Here is a 12,770-nt window from a genome sequence, read left to right on the forward strand (position 1 = left end):
TTCTCTTTGTATTCCTTAAATTACCCTTAGTGGTACTCTTCCCTTCTGTACCCTCCTCCAGACCTCCATCTCCCATCTTTATTTTTTTGGCTGGCAGAATTCTTTTTTAGTATTTCTTGTAGGGCCAGTCTCTTGTTGACAAATTCTGTCAGGACTCCTTTGTCTGTGAAAACTTTAATCTCTCCCTCAATTTTGAAGGACAATTTGTCTTGGTAAAGGAATCTTGGTTTTTCTTTCAGAATCTTGAATGTATCATATTACTGCTTTCTTGCCTCCAAGGTGCTAGTTGAGTAGTCAAACTCAGTCTCATTTCATTTCCCTTGTATGTGGTAGATTGTTTTTCTCTTGTCACTTTCAGGATTTTCTGCTTCTCTTCACCATTTGACAGACTGATTTGTATGCACCTTGGGGAAGGCCTATTTGGATTTATTCTGTGTGGATTTCATTGAGCTTCTTTGAATTTTATATTTATGTATGTCCTGTATGAGGGTTGGGAAGTTTTCCCCTATTAGATCAACTACTCTTCCTAGCCCTTTACTTTCTTCTCCTTCTAGGACACCAGTGATTCTTATATTTGTGTGCTTTGTTTTGTCTGTCATTTCTCTGTGATCCAATTCAATTTTTTCATCTTTTTTTGCCATTTGCTGTTTTGAGTCTTTGAAGTTAGTTATCCTGTCCTCTATATCACTTATTCTTTCTTCTGTCTCTTCAAATATGGTCTTGTATGCCTCTAGTATATATTTTGCTTGGTCAACAGAGTCTTTAATCTGTGATATCCACTATTTTTCTATTTATTCTTTCAAACTCCTCTTCTACTGTCTTCTTAATCTTCTTTATGTCATCTGCTATGCCACTTAGCCTATTAAGTAGAATTGTATGAACATCAATGATTAGTTGTTCCAATGTCTCTGTCTCCTCTAATGTTCTAATTTGGCCATTAAACAGGGCTATATCTGTCTGCATTGTGATATGCTTAGTGATCTTCTGCTGTCTTTGTGGCATGTAACTCTTGATTGATTTTTTTGGGTGTTGATTTCTTTCATTAGTCTAAGGCCTTGTGTTTGTGGATGATTGTAAAGCAGGGATCAAAGCATGGGGTGGGGCACCCAGTGTGGTGATTTGTTTCAGGACAGGTATAGGCAAAGGTTGGGGATGTTACACTGATGCTTATGAACATGAGCACCTAGTGGCCAGGGAGGATGTAGTTAGTGGGTGCACTGGCCTTGCAGCATAAACCTGGAGTGTGCTGGTTTAAAGCATCTGGCCCTTTGTGTACATGTTTAGAGCTGTGGCAGCAGGTCAGTGTTATGCCTTTATGGATTGGGGCAGATGTGACCTGGCTGTGCAGGTTGGCATTTTTTCAGAGCTGGGAAGAGTGGCTGAGGGCTGTGCACATGTACTGTTCTAAGACTCCTGTAAAGTGTTGTTCCCAGGGCTGAATGACATGATTGGGAGCCCATGTGTATGTGTGGGCCTGGATGTGCCATAAACAGATGCACAGAGCTCAGGGGGTGTGGAGTGAGACTCTGTAACACTGGGCATGGGGCAAGGGTAGCCTAGGTATGGAGGTTAGTGCCTTCAGCCTTTATGGACTGACAACAGTCTGCAGGGAACAGGGAGGGGGAGATAGTCTCAGGAGAGGTGTAGGAGAGATGGGTTGGGCTGCATATTGGGTGGGGTTGTGGGGCAGTTACATGCACTGGGGCCTAGTGGGGTAAGGGTGCCTGGAGCACAGTGGATGAGAATGGGTGACAGTGGGTGGTGAATGGAGTGTGGGGTGAGTTGCCAGTCATGTGGCTACACTGATGAGGGTGGCCTGCCCAAAGAATATGGCCTAGTTTACTTCCTGGTCCCCAGCTCCTGTCTGTGCACTTCCACAGGTTTCATGGCTCCATGCCTCTGTGCCAGGCTCCAGCATTCTACCTCTCAGTTCCTCCACCTCTGCAATGAGGGCTGCCTCATCTGGTGCAGAAAACTCTCCCAGGTCAGCCACACTCCCAAATCACAGCCTCAATCCCCATTCTGTCCATTCTCTAACATTTTCATGGAGCAGAGCTAATCACAAACTACTCCATTCAGCCATCTTCCCCCAGATAATTTTTACTGATGACATAAAAGTTAAATGTATATGTATTGAATGGAAAAATGGTTAGAAGAAAAAAATCACTGAAATGTAAATGAGATGAACTGGTGCAAACTGCAACTTACCATGCCTCAAAAACTTTCTGTATCTATTAGGACAAAGTTGTGCAATGGTGGCAAAGGTGTTGATAACCTGTAATAGAAAATTAGGTTCTAAATTCCTAGGCAGTGTGACTCAGTTAAAATAGAAGCAAGAATTCCTAATTGGGAATACCATTCAAATTATACTGCATACTTCTACTACATTCTTCTACAATCATGTTAATGTCCAAAGCTATGTATTTTAGCTATTTTTGAACCTCAGTAAATATTTTAATCTTTAAGGCTGTAATAATTATATAATATTTATCTTATTTCTAGGTTTAATTCCCTTTTTACAATCTCTACAAAAGCAAACTATTTATCAAACCATTCAACACTCACATAATAAAGGACAATAACCACTATCTTACAAAACATTGCCCAGGTATATTAAAAATTTGAGTCCTAAAAATCCCCTCAGCTACACACTGCAACACTTGAACAATGATGATTTCTTTCTCTTGTGTAGAAGCAAGAAAGAGGAAGTACTGCATAAACCTTAATCTCCTACCAAGACAATGTTCCATAAATCTGTAGTTTATTTAGCACATCATTTCAGAAATCATACTGATTTTTACAAAGAAATTTCCTTTTCTGTGAATTAGTTCAGGACCTGTTTATTTGTACCCAGATAAAATTATTGTACAATTGAGTCCTTAATTTTCTAAAGCCTATTTTAATTAACAGAGACAAACTGGAATATTATATGCTTGGAAATTTTAATATTTTTAACTTTCATGCAATTTAATATGTATTATAACTGCCTCAAGAGCATCACAGTTTGCCAAATTAAAAAAATTATATAATCACATTTACTCATTTATAACAATGACATAAAGTGATCTGTATGAAGTAGTTTGATTAAACAGTTGCATCTGGGTTATACCAAAACAGTTCTTTTAGAATTGGAAGAAACTTTATAGACAAAACCCTTTCTTTGTAAAAGTAAAGTATGTACTAGTGCTATCACAGAGTCATGTGCCAAATGCCTCACTAAGATGTTATAGACCACTATATAAATAAGCACTATTTAAGACCAGGGATCATATAGCTTGTTTGGGTATTCTGTACTATCCCCTGTGGTAGTTTGATTCAGTTGTCAACTTGGCCAAGTGAACATGCTTAGTTCTGTTGCTGCAGACATGAACCAATGGTATGTGAACCTCATCTGTTGCTCATTACATCTGCAGTCGGCTAAGAGGTGTGCCTGCTGCAATGAATGACGTTTGAGTTATTTGGCTGCTGCTTAAATGAGAGAGCTCAACATAGCACAGCCCAAGCAGTTCAGAATACCTCATCTCAGCACTCACAGCTCAGCCCAGGCCCTTGGAGATACAGAGAGAAATCACCCCAGGGAAAGTTGTTGAAACCCAGAGACCTGGAGAGAAGGCCAGCAGAGACTATCCTGTGCCTTCACACATAAGAAAGAACCTCAGTGGAAAGTTAGCTGCCTTTCCTCTGAAGAACTAACAAAATAAATCCCTTTTTATTAAAAGCCAATCCATCTCTGGTGTGTTGCATTCTGGCAGCTAGCTAACTACAACATCCCCCTTGCCTTGCATAGTACCTGATGTCATGTAGGCACTCAAATATTTCTTGAATAATTAATTCTGATAAAAATATTTTGTAAATTAAAATTTAAACTATTTTTCACTGTAAAAAGATTTTAATTGTTAAACAATGGAATGTATCACTTACTAGGACTCATCCTAGCTATAGATTATTTAAGGAATTGTTACAGGATTACCTTTATAAAATTCTCTACCCACTGGTAAGGTTCTGTTTACTCCTAGTAGGTTTGAAAATTCCTGCCTTAGTCACTACTGGACCAGGCAAGAAAAAGATGATGTTGAAAGGATCAAGATTAAAATGCTTCAACAACCACCTAGAAATTAGCTATTAAATCAAATCCCATTATGGTATCTATCAGATTATCTTGAGCCCAGATGAAATAAGACATGGGGCAGTCTGATATTATTTGATGGGAAGCCTTCACTGGGATACACATAGCGCAATAAATCTTGAGGTTAAGGGAATTACAAGTATTAGAACAAAAAGCATCAAACTGTGGGGCATCCAGAAAGATAAGGCAAGTAATATGATGCTAATATGACAAGGAGGATCCTAAACTAGAGAAGAAATATTCAAAAATAAACTTTATCTCTTGATAAATTTGCCCAAGACTGGTAATGAAGATGATGATGCTTATAAAAAGTTACACGCTGTGCTGAGCTTGACATATAGGTGTATTATTAAGTAAAGTAAATGTAAATCACACAGTTTTAAAGCTAAATAGAGCCTTTGAGATGACTTCTTTTAATATGAAGAAATGGCTAGTAAGTGGTTGCCAGAAATTAGAGATATAAAACACACATAACTAGAGACTAAATCTCCTTCCTCTTACTCCAGAGATATCTTCACACTATCTCACTTCAATGATTTTTTAAAAAATTTTTTATTGTTATATTTTATTTATTTATTTATTTTTACATGGGCAGGCATTGGGAATCAAACCCAGGTTTCTGGGATGGCAGGTGAGAATTCTGCCACTGAAATACTGTGACCCATTGAAAGATTTTTAATTAACATTTTAAAATGTATTGAAGAATAATTTCATTAATTTATCTATTTTTTAACCATTAGATATTCCTAAATATGGACCAGACTTATAAAATGTCTATGAAATGTTGCTTTAGCATTGTTGACAAAACTAGCCAAAATTAGGGATTTGGAAGCTCAATTCTTGTTTAAAAATAAAGTCTTGTCACTCCCCAGAAATCAGTTCTTAAATTAACATTTAATAATAATTTTTTAAAGGTTCTGTTCTTTTGATAAACAAAAGTGATGCTCCAGATCTGTCAACAGGCCCACCACATAGTAAGAAGAATCTTGCTGAGTTATCCAACTCTCTCCTAGTCCCCATTTTAGACCAACCAATGCAAGACAACACTGGATGACCAAAAAGATACAGTCTAGAGCTGTGAAACTGTCAGTGAAGACCAAAGGCACAAACAGGGGCTTGGACTTGCAAGTTTGGCCTCTGTAATACCTACTAAGCTAAGTGGTCCCATAATCTTTACTATCACTAACAGAATTGAATATTTTCAAAAACTTAAGTTCAAGAAAAAATTTATAGTATGCCAGAAAAGAGGAATCTGACATAGGAAGACTATATTTAATTCCTATGAGTATTTTTATATATATTAATTTCTTTTAGTTATTACAAAAATTGAATAGCATGAAATATAGCCCCAGGATGGTTGCTATAATTCCCATTGCACACTGGATCTGCTTCCTTAATAAAAGTTATTAGGATTCTCATAGGAATTTATCTAATGAGGAAATTAAATGATCATTTAATAATTTCCATTCCTTGCATTTTTTCCATTTTTTACCTTTTTATAGAAAAAATATAATGTTCTTGGGAGAGTGACCATTACAAATAGAAGTGGAAAATGGAGGGGAGGGGACCTTTGTGAACAGTGTAGCTTTACATTCATTAAGGTTGATATGAAGCTCTAGAACATGACATCTAGAAGATGAATCTGTAGGAAGTGTATAAGTTTGTGTTCCCTCAATATTCTAGCAAAACCAATCATGAAGTCTCTATGGAAGTTACAATTAGGAATTAATCCATTTATGTGCCTAGATAAAACACAGAATAAGGAAGATCTGAAAGTTTCATTTATTTTCTTCACACCAAAGTTCAAAATTGTTAAGAAAAATAGTAAATAGTCAACTACATTCACCAAAACCCCAAGACAGAAATCTCAGGTATTCAGTTTCTTTTTGCATCATTGCTAGTTCAAAAACAAAAACTCAGGGAATATTGGCACTTATAAGAAAAAAGTTTCTACTGTCATTTTAAAATAAGCATTCAAGATAAAAGCTAACAGTTTGCATGGAGTAGAAAAAATTAAGAAATGCTAAAACAAATGATAATAATTTAGTGTAATGTACAAAATTTACCACTTTTACTAAAATATGCCTTAAGATAAATGTATAAATTGCATTTGCATAATTATACACTTTGTCTTTGACTTTTTTCTTCTTTTTACCAGCTTTGCTCATCTTTTCTCTGTGTTTTTGAATTTCTCAAACTAATGTTTAGAAAGCATCATCAACACCCAAATTACATTACAGTGCATTTTTAAATTTTACCGCAACCAGGAGTTTAATTCCTTGCTGATTTTTTTCAATCTGTATTGTTGGATCTCTCTCACCAATGTATGAAAAGCATCCTCCACTCTCTGTCTCATCTTTGCTGATGTTTCAATAAAAGGAATTCTGTAACTTCTTGCTAAATCCTGAGCCTACTTTGTGTCTACTGTTCCAGAAGGTAAGTCACATTTATTTCATACTAGGACCATAGGTCCATCTTCAGAATCTTTAACTCTTTTTATTTGTTCCCTCTATTGTAGAATCATATTCATCTACAAAATGATTGTGGATTAGCTGTATTATCAAGGCACTCTTGCCTATGCCACCAGACCCAACTACCACAAGTTTGTATTCAGTCATTTCAGCAGGTCTCTCTCCTACACCTGGATGCAGCTGAGCCTCTAACCCCCACCACAGCCTTCAGAGCCTGCACCACACTGCTAGCTCACACTCCAAAAATCCTCATTGTGGTAGTTTCCAAATGTTTTCTCCCATTGTGTAGGTTGTCTTTTTACTTTTATGATAAAGTCCTTTGAGGAACAAAAGTTGTTTTTTTTATTTTGATCAGATCTCATTTATCTATTTTTGTTGTTGTTGTTGCTTGTGCTTTGGGTGTAAAATCTAAGAAACTACTGCCTAAGAAGCACAAGGTCCTGAAGGCCCTGCCCCATGTTTTCTTCTAGGTATTTGATAGTTTTATCTCTTATATTTAAGTCTTTGAGACATTTTTAGTTGATTTTTGTATATGGTGCAAGATAGAGGTCCTCCTTTTTTTTTTTCCAAATAGTGGTCCATTTTTCCAGCATTATTTGTTGAAGAATATCATTTCCCAATTGAGTAGTCTTTACCACCATGTCAAAAATCAGTTAAACATAAATGTGAGCCTTGATTTCTGAGTTCTCAATTCTCTGTCCTTGTGCAAATACCATGCTGTTTTGATTACTGTGGCTTTGTAATAAGTTTTAAAATCAGGAAGTGTGAATCTGCCAACTTATTCTTCTTTTCCAAGATGACTTTAGTTATTCAGGGCCCCTTATCCTTCCACATAAATTTTTTTTATTGACTTTTCCATTTCTACAAAGAAGATTGCTGGGATTTTATTTGGGATTACATTGAATCTATAAATTGCTCTGGGGAATCAAGATGGCGGCTTAGTAATGTGCGCACATTTTAGTTCATCCTCCAGAGCAACTACTAAATAACCAGAAACAGTACAGAACAGCTCCCGGAGCCACAACAGTGACCAGACACACAGCATACCCCAGTCTGGACCAGCTGGACCAGCTGCAAGTCTCTGGAACAGTGAGTTCCCCAAGCCCCACACAGTTCCCCAAGCCACGTGGCTGGTGCCCAGTGCCCCTCCCCCACAGGTGGCTTCCCAGAGGGAAAGGAAAGAAACTCTAACAGTAGCAGAGACTGAGTCCAATCAAACACCAATAGTGGCATTAATAAACAAATTCTGACTGCTAAAAATAGGCCCCCAGCTCAGGCGAAACTGGTCAAGGTGGAGGTTGCCTATTGGGCTAACCAAAAAAGAGGAAACGGGATGAAACGGAACATTCTGTGACTGTTTCTATGGAGGCTTGGCTGCCTCTGGATTCAGCAGTGGGATTACACAGGCTGCAATGGCCCCAAGCATATGCAGAAACAGACTGCTTTCAGGGCTGTCTCCAGCCTGAACCTTCCCCATGGGAGGGGTGAAACACAACTCAGGTGGAATCCCTCTCTCAAGGAATTCAGACCCCAGGGCTTCACAATTTAAAGCCATTAAAACCAGCCTACAACTTTCCTCTGTCTCCACCACGCCCCCAGCAGGGAGAGCCTTCCAAAGTTAAAGGAGCCACAACATCTTTTGCTGGGGGGACCCGCAGACAAACAAGCACCACATACTGGGCAAGATAAGAAAAACAGAGCCCAGAGACTTCACAGGAATGTCTTTCAACCTGCTGGGTCTCACACTCAGGGAAAACTGATGCAGTTGATTCCTTCCCCCCAAAAGGAGGCCAGCTTAGTCTGGGAAAACCCGGCTGGAGTCTGTAATACCTATGTAGACCCTCCTAAGGGTCCTTACAAGCAGGACAAGAAACAAGAAAACAAGAACTGAAAAATTACCCTCTGTTAAACAAAACTTAAGCTAGAGGCCCAGAAAAAGCTGAACTGAAGGTCAATGAACAGGTAGAGAGCAAACTCATCTAGCAAGAAAACCCTAGGTAAGATAAGTGAAAGCAATCTCCAGAATAAACTAATTAAGGTAATTAAATGTCCAGACACCAGCAAAAAATAACAAATCACACAAGGAAAATTGAAGATATGGCCCAGTCAAAGAAACAATCCAGCAAATGCATTCTTGAACAAACTCCCCTTATTCACAATATGCCTTTCAGCATCTATAACCCTGCATGACTAAGGCAGCATTTAAATTTTAAACTTTACCAACAGAAAGCTGCCAACTCAAAACTTAGTTTTCTATTTCTGAAAATTTGCCAATAGAGACCTGCCTAACCCTTGCCCCTCAACTCCTTAATCCTAAGCCTTAAAAATTCTACCTCCCCAACCTCAGGGCAGCATTTTTTCTCTCTCTCTTGAAAGGCTTCCTGGGTGGCTCTATTTCTCCATAAAATAAAGCATTTTTCTGAAAACTTTTATCCCACCTCTTTCCTGGTAAGTTTGCTGAGTTTGCCTTTCATCAAACTGTACAGTTTGGGACATTAAATCTTCAGTTACATTTACCACTAATCTGTTGGGGATTGTTGCATCCCCAGTTTGGAACATGATGACTTGTATATTTATTCTCAGCTTTAAATTCAGCCTTGGATCCCTCACCTGTCTTCTTTGGGTAAGACTCTTATTTAGCAAAGGTCACTATTGACTATGTCAGATTAAAATACAGAATCCAAACCCCAAATCCAAAAACCCCATCTACCTTCCCAACTATTATCTCTTTAATGTAACTTTTTTGGGGGGAGTTACATGGTCTGGGAATTGAAGCTGAGTTTCCTGCATGAAAGGTGAGCATTCTACCACTGAACCACCCAGGCACCCTCTTTAATGTAATTTTTAAAGGGTCTAAAGTTTTCCAGGAATTAGGCTTCATTTTTGGGTACTTATCATCTGGTTCATGTGCTGGTCTTTTCACTTAGGTGTAGTAAATCCAGCCTTTCTCTACCATCCAGACAGCCATCTCAGTTGTCAGCAGAACTTGATAGGATCCTTCTCAGGTCAGTTGGAGTTTGGACTTTTCCCATAATTTGATGAGGACCCAACTGCCAGGTTGGTGTTGATGGACAGCAGATTCAAGAGGAAGGAATGGGCCAGCAAGCCATGGTGCCTGAGGGTGAGACAGTAGATGACATAGCCAGTACATAATTCTTAAAGAAGAGGTTCTTTGCAAAGTCAGTTACTGTTATGGTCAGTACAAAGGCAAGATTACCCTCTGACTTTGGACCTGTAAAACTCAGAACAAGTTATTTGCTGTGGTATATGCACATAATTTAGGGAGCTAATTATATCTAGAATTCTTTATTAAGAAATTCAAACCCTATACCCCTTATTCCATTTACTTCCATAAGAAACCTTTTTCAGAATTTTGCACTTAATATTTCTGGGTATTGCCTCTTCCATTTCAATCCCTGTCTTGTCCTCTCCTGCCTTATTCTGAATTTATGTATGTCCAGATTGTAGAAGTGGTAACTTCATTAAGTTTAGTAATGATGCCAACTTTTTCTCCTAAAAGTTCTTTTAAAAAGATGCTTTTTCCTCATTATTTCCTTCTTTATTTTTATAATTTCTTTGTATAGCTCTGGTACTGATGCCATTTAAAATTTTTTTAATTAGGTGTGTTCTTATGAAATAGTTTAACCATGGTGATGGTTATTTTCTTCTCATTATAAAAAAGATGAAAGTAAAACAAAAAATACATTAAATAAATTAAAAAGAGCTATTGGACATAGACCACTAGCCATAGTTCATGGGAGTATATTAAAATATTCCAAAGGTATATGCCGCGTCCTCTTTTTCCTCCCGGTTTGACAAGGTTCCCTGGAAGGAAGGGTGGTGGCAAGGCCTTCAACGCCCCAAAAGAGGACGAGGCATAAAATGCTGTAATAGAAAAATACTGGGATTAACGACACTAATTGTGTGTTTCTTGTTGCTGGTTGTGCTCCAAGCATTATATCAAAACGAATCAGAAAGCAAAAGAATTGGAAAAAATGATACAAATTGTACAAATTGCAAAACTTTATTAATGACTGTTTGGGAAAAATTAGGTTGGGATACCCCCATTAAGCAAGTCATGCTGCAGATGCAGCAGGCAGAAGTGCTTTTAGAACAAGTCACAGAAAAGTGCCCCATAGAGAGTAAAAAATTACAATTAAAAAGCCCTGCATTGAGCCATCCTAGAAATTTACTTTCCACCATGTAAGGACCACCTAATGTGAAATATAAAATTGGAGACAAATGGTGAGAACCCCCTAAAGGAGCTAATGTCAATGGGAAAAGATTCCCTGACCCTCCATTACCATACACAGGAGTTTACAATGAAGATAGCCATAGAATTGTAAATGTCAACAGTAGGCACATTAGATTTAACTATTTATCATTTATAGAAAAACTTAGAAGAGCAAGCCCCCCTTGGTGTCTTTTTGGGGCCTAAAACAAAACGAGATCTTTTACAACAGTTAGTAAAATCACAGTTAAAATGGAGTTTAACATGCTGCCCCTGGTTCAGGGAACCTGTCCAAAAACTTCAAGAGGAAATAAAAGAATTAGAAAAACTGATACCTATCACCACCCAATCTCCCCCACCACGGCGCCGGTCCATTGCTATGAAACAATAAAAATCTAAATAAACAATGTAACCTTTTAATCAAAACAAGCTAACTTTTAACCAGATTAAAATAGGTCTTGACATATAGCCTCACCTGTAGAATAATAGAAACAGAAAGTCTAAACTCAGAAAACTGCAAACACAATGTCTGCGGTTTAAGCCAATATCTTGCTGCTATTGAAATCTTGTGTAAATGTTCCTAAGAAAATCAGAACGTGTACTTTTGCTTTGCTTCCCTGAACCTGTAACTTTACCTAAAATGTAAGCCATGACACAACCATGATCCTGTGATACCTGTTTTCTTGCCAAGAATAAGGGTATAAAATCAGTTAAGCAAAAATAAATCTAAGCGACTCTTCTCAAAATTCTCTAAGCTGTCTCTTGGTGTTCTTCTCGCGCCGACGACCCTCCACAGCTTCAAGCCCGTTCCCTCTGCTGCGGCTGGACCGCAGCAGGTATACAGAATAATTATAAATCAAAGTCCAGTTCACTCACCACATCATCAGAACAAAAATGAAAAGAATAATTTCATGCATTTTGTGGTGCTCCAATCATTATATCACTGTCCCTGTTCTAGTTTGTTAGCTGCCAGAAAGCAATATACCAGAAAAAGAATGGCTTTTAAAAAGGGGAATTTAATAAGTTGCTAGTTTACAGTTCTAAGGCTGAGAAAGTGTCCCAATTAAACAAGTCTATAGAAATGTCCAGTCAAAGGCATCCAGGGAAAGATACCTTGGTTCAAGATGGCCAATGGTATTCAGGGTTTCTTTCTCATCTGGAAAGGCACATGGTGAACACAGTCACAGTTTCTCTCTCGACTGGAAGGGCACATGGTGAGCAAGACATCATCTGCTGCTTTCTCTGCTGGCTTCCTGTTTCATGAAGCTCCTCTGGAGGCATTTTCCTTATTCATCTCCAAAGGTCACTGGCTGGTGGACACTGCTTCTCATGACTATGTTGTTCTGCTCTGCTCTCTCTGAACCTTCTATTCTCCAAAATGTTTCCTCTTTTATAGGACTTTAATAAACCAATCAAGATCCACCCAAATGGGTGGAGACATGTCATCACCTAATCCAGTTTAACAACCACTATTGACTAAATCACATCATCCAAGGAGATGATCTGATCACAGTTTCAAACATACAGTATTAAATAAGGATTATTCCACCTTTATGAAATATGATTTTGATTAAACATGGCTTTTCTAGGGGGCATATATCATTTCAAACAAGCACACTTCCTTATCCCCCAATGTAATCATTTTCCTTAGTTTTGTGTTTTTCAGTAGTTTTCTATTCTTTGCATGTTTACTGTTTTGAAATCCCCACAAATATTTTTAATCTTTTGAATACCTTCTACCTTATCCATAATTATTTCATGTTTCATGTTTTCTGTGGACATTAGTTTAATTGCCCAAGATTGGCTTTGCAAGATTCTTACATGAAGGTGTGAATTTTCTTATGCTGACCAATGTATAATAATCCAAGGAATGATTGTACAAAAATTTATTTCTCCATTCATTTGTAAGCATTTTGGTGGTTTCCAGTTCATGGTAATATAA

At 37.8% G+C, this 12,770-nt stretch overlaps 1 long non-coding RNA gene and 1 pseudogene across 1 annotated transcript in view; one reads left to right on the plus strand and one right to left on the minus strand.

The window, feature by feature from the left end:
• Window positions 1-12,770, plus strand: part of LOC143672780 (uncharacterized) — a 130,243-nt gene that overhangs the window by 11,970 nt on the left and 105,503 nt on the right. The gene's annotated exons all lie outside the window — the stretch shown is intronic.
• LOC143672779 (GTPase KRas pseudogene) lies at window positions 6,213-6,744 on the minus strand (annotated as a pseudogene).

This window comes from Tamandua tetradactyla, assembly GCF_023851605.1.
Source record: "Tamandua tetradactyla isolate mTamTet1 chromosome 15 unlocalized genomic scaffold, mTamTet1.pri SUPER_15_unloc_2, whole genome shotgun sequence".
In the NCBI taxonomy this organism is placed as follows: domain Eukaryota; kingdom Metazoa; phylum Chordata; class Mammalia; order Pilosa; family Myrmecophagidae; genus Tamandua; species Tamandua tetradactyla.